This window comes from Eriocheir sinensis, chromosome 61, assembly GCF_024679095.1.
Source record: "Eriocheir sinensis breed Jianghai 21 chromosome 61, ASM2467909v1, whole genome shotgun sequence".
Lineage (NCBI taxonomy): Eukaryota > Metazoa > Arthropoda > Malacostraca > Decapoda > Varunidae > Eriocheir > Eriocheir sinensis.
Genome location: NC_066569.1, coordinates 2,472,006 through 2,477,005, shown reverse-complemented (window position 1 = coordinate 2,477,005; position 5,000 = coordinate 2,472,006). Strand labels below are relative to the sequence as shown.

Below are 5,000 nucleotides of genomic sequence, written 5' to 3'. Positions count from 1 at the left end.
TTAAATCATGATTTTTTTTACTCTGATTTAAATAGCTTTTAAATCACTTGCTTTAAATCATTTGATTTAAATCAAAACAACCGTGGAAGACACACAAGATGGAATAATAATAAAAAAGAATAATAACAAGAAGACAAACAAGAAAAGAAGATAGAGAGAGAAAAAAAATTACAAAAGAAAACAACAGAAGAAGTCGAAGAAAAAGAAGACAGAGACAATAATACTTAGACGAAGACAAGAGCTACAAACCCCCCCTCTCCCCCCCCTCTCCCCCCCCCCCCCCTTACCGATGAAGAAGAAGGCCGGCTTGTCGTGACCCTGCCGCACGATCTTGATGGCCCGGATGATGACCCCGAGGTTGACCAGCACGGTGACGAAGCCCAGGGTCAGCATGGCGATCATCAGGCCCAGGGACATGCGCCCGTCGCAGTACGCTGGAGGGGGAGAAGGGGCTGAAGGGGCTGAGAGGGGGCTGATTAATAGAGAGGAGTGGTATATGTGGTTGTTTTATGGGCTAGGTTAACTCGGGCAAGGGGAGGGCTATGTTAGGTTGAGATGGGGCTATGTTAAGTGATGGGGCTGTTTGAGGGGGCTATGATGTAGAAGGGGCTGATTAATGAGGGATAATATAGATAGTGTTTTAGGGGGGCTAGGTTAACTTGGGCAAGGGGAGGGCTATGTTAGGTTGAGATGGGGCTACGTTTGGTGATGGGGCTGTTTGAAGGGGCTATGTAGAAAGGGCTGAGGGGGGCTGATTAATAAGAGGGGTGATATATGTGGTTGTTTTGGGGGCTAGGTTAACTTGGGTAAGAGGAGGGCTATGTTAGGTTGAGAAAGGGCTACGTTGGGTCATGGGACTGTTTGAGAGGGCTATGTAGAAGGGGCTGAGGGGGGCTGATTAATAGAGAGGAGTGATATATGTGGTTGTTTTAGGGGCTAGGTTAACTTGGGCAAGGGGAGGGCTATGTTAGGTTGAGATGGGGCTATGTTAAGTGATGGAGCTGTTTGAAAGGGCTATGTAGAAGGGGCTGAAGGGGCTGATTAATAGAGAGGAGTGATATATGTGGTTGTTTTAGGGGCAAGGTTAACTTGGGCAAAAGTAGGGCTATGTTAGGTTGAGATGGGGCTACGTTAGGTCATGGGGCTGTTTGAGAGGGCTATGTAGAGGGGGCTGATTAATAAGGGGTAATATAGATACTTGTTTTGGGGGGCTAGGTTAACTTGGGCAAGAGGAGGGCTATGTTAGGTTGAGATGGGGCTACGTTAGGTCATGGGACTGTTTGAGGGGGCTATGTAGAAGGGGCTGTCATGGGGCTGTTTGAAGGGGCTATGTAGAAGGGGCTGTCATGGGGCTGTTTGAAGGGGCTATGTAGAAGGGGCTGTTTGAAGGGGCTGTCATGGGGCTGTTTGAAGGGGCTATGTAGAAGGGGCTGAGGGGGGCTGATTACTTAAGAGGGCTAATATAGATAGTTTTTTTAGGGGGCTAGGCAGGGTTGGAAAAAATTATAATTTAAAAAAAAATCGATTTGTTTGATATAAGCCGGATATTTTTTTATTTAAATTGATTTTTTTATTTAAATTATTATTTTTTTTGCATTAACCCTTGTTTGTTTCCATTGATTATTTGTTTCAGTCTTATGAGGCCATTTTCTTGCATTAAACTTAGCCATTGTTAAATGAAACCATACGGGACATCTCTCCTCCCGTATTTGATCTTGCTTTCGGCCACCTCTTTTGTTTTTTTTTTAGGAGCAGCGAGTAGCCGGCTTTTTTTTTTTTATCATTGTTTTCTTTTTTTGTGTGTGCCATTGAGCTGCCTCCTTTGTTGTAAAAAAAAAAAAAATTACACAAGATGAGTTTTTCACTTAAAAATCATAAGTAGGACTAATACTTCATTTTTTTTATGCTTTTGAATATTTTCCTTGTAAGAGCTGGCAATGATTGACGGGTGCCTGACTTGTAAGAGCTGGCAATGATTGACGGGTGCCTGACTTGTAAGAGCTGGCAATGACTGACGGGTGCCTGACTTGTAAGAGCTGGCAATGATTGACGGGAGCCTGACTTGTAAGAGCTGGCAATGATTGACGGGAGCCTGACTTGTAAGAGCTGGCAATGATTGACGGGTGCCTGACTTGTAAGAGCTGGCAATGATTGACGGGTGCCTGACTTGTAAGAGCTGGCAATGATTGACGGGTGCCTGACTTGTAAGAGCTGGCAATGATTGACGGGTGCCTGACTTGTAAGAGCTGGCAATGACTGACGGGAGCCTGACTTGTAAGAGCTGGCAATGATTGACGGGTGCCTGACTTGTATGAGCTGGCAATGATTGACGGGTGCCTGACTTGTAAGAGCTGGCAATGATTGACGGGTGCCTGACTTGTAAGAGCTGGCAATGATTGACGGGAGCCTGACTTGTAAGAGTTGGCAATGATTGACGGGTGCCTGACTTGTAAGAGCTGGCAATGATTGACGGGTGCCTGACTTGTAAGAGCTGGCAATGATTGACGGGTGCCTGACTTGTAAGAGCTGGCAATGATTGACGGGTGCCTGACTTGTAAGAGCTGGCAATGATTGACGGGTGCCTGACTTGTAAGAGCTGGCAATGATTGACGGGTGCCTGACTTGTAAGAGTTGGCAATGATTGACGGGTGCCTGACTTGCTACATAACCACTACAGGATCATACAGGACAAGTACACTTGATACTTTTCCTATACAACTGCTTCACATGTTCTTCCTTATATATATATATATATATATATATATATATATATATATATATATATACATATATATATATATATATATATATATATATATATATATATATATATATATATAAATCATTAGATATTTTACTCTTTATAAAACACTTAAATCATTTTAAATACATTATATTTAATTTTGATTTAAATCATGATTTTTTTACTCTGATTTAAATCGATTTAAATCACTTGATTTAAATCATTTGATTTAAATCGAAACAACCCTGGGGCTAGGTTTATTTCGGCAAGGGGAGGAGTAAGTTAAATTGAGATGGGCATAGCTGGGCACGATAACAGAAAACCTTATTCCCGATAACCGATAACTGATAATGAAAAACCTTATCGGTGATAACCGATATTCGTTAACTGGAGACACAAATATAGGCGATAACCGATAACCGATACCCGATATAAATCCATAATTCCGATACTAGCTAGCGATAAGTCCGATAGGCGAAAACGATACTGTATTGATATTTCAGATAGAAAAAAACATTGATGAATTCAAATTTTCATTATCTATATTTTAGAAAACTTACAAAACCTTTAAACCACACGTTGACACGTACCTATGGACGGTAATACTAGAAAAGCCTGAACCTGTGTTGTGTTATTTGGCGTCCCCACCGTCAAAAGCTGGCGCTTTTGTTTACAAACACTGGTCCTTCGTGAACTGTGCATGCTCAGACCAGCAAGCGTAGACCTGTACATTCTCACAAAGCTTTTTAACCGTAATTAAGAGTTGCTGGAAGGCTGAATCAGACATACAGTACCACTACCACCATCCTCGCTGTTTCTAGAACGACACTCTGTACAAATTGTAATTTATATGTACAGAGTATCGTTCTAGAACAACGAAGAAGATGGTACTATGTCTGATTCAGCCTTCAACAACTATTAAAAAGCTTTGTGAGACTACGCTACTTCTGAGCATGCTTAACGACCAGCGTTTGTAAACAAAAGCGCCAGCTTTTGACGATGGAACACCAAATAACACAACACCGGGTGCCTTCAATACCATGGCATGCTCACAGACGAATATGGAATATCAAATTTAAGGCAGTGAATAATAATTTTTTTGTGTAAAGTTAAATGATTTTTCTCTTTGATATATTGATTTGTGAGTAACTTAAAAAAAAATTACCTTGTGTTTTAATGTTGATGATCTAAGTATGAAATCTCTTCACCGAAAATATTTCATACCTCGAAGTTTTTTCATACAACACCGGGCGCCCGGGCCACGCATGCGCAGTAGGGAGACAATGTTTTTTTTTTTTTTCTGAGAGGCGGAAAAAAGTAGCGATTATCGCTAGTTTGGTTACAAAAGTAACGAAGATACCGATATATATCTAAATAAGTAGCGGATGGCCGATAACCCGATTTTGTTGTCAGCGATAAAGTATCGCGATAACTTATCGCGATAACGCCCAGCTATGGTCATGGGGCTGTTTGAGAGGGTGTGTAGAACGGGCTGAGGGGCTGATTAATAAGAGGAGCGATATAGATAATTGTTTTGGGGGCTAGATTATCCCTTCCCTTAAATAGCCTTCTTCGCATTTTCTCTCCTCCTTCTCTCCCTTCCCTCCACTCACGGTGACTCACCTCCGTTTTACCTCACTTCAACAGGGAGCGCCACAATTGTGTATCGACCATTGTGTAAACATAACATGATATTTGGCAGGGATGTGGACTGGGAACTTACCCGAACGCCCGCCCCCTAACTGACTTCATGGCTGAGTCGACTATTGGTTAAGATGGGGCTGTTTGAGGGCTGGGCTGGGTGCTGTTGGGGCTATATTGATGGCGTATAGCTGATGTGATTGGGACTATGTAGGTTATGATGGGGCTAGATCAGGTTACAGAAACAATGATTAGGAAGAGCTATTGCAACTATATATGGGTACTACTACTACTACTACTACCACTGCTACTACTACTACTACTACTACTACTACTACTACTACTACTACTACTACTACTACTACTACTACTACCACCACCACCACCACTACTACTACTACTACTACTACTACTACTACTTTTTTTTTTTTTTTACAACAAAGGAGGCAGCTCAAGGGCACACACAAAAAAGAAAACAATAATAAAAAAAGGCCCGCTACTCGCTGCTCCTAAAAAAGAAACAAAAGAGGTGGCCGAAAGCAAGATCAAATACGGGAGGAGAGGTGTCCTGATACCCTCCTCTTGAAAGAGTTCAAGTCGTAGGCAGGAGGAAATA

The 5,000-nt window shown here is 42.0% G+C and overlaps 1 pseudogene; it reads right to left on the bottom strand.

Annotated features, from left to right (window-relative positions):
- The window catches only part of LOC126986106 (probable G-protein coupled receptor 101), a 16,375-nt pseudogene that overhangs the window by 8,771 nt on the left and 2,604 nt on the right, over positions 1–5,000 (bottom strand).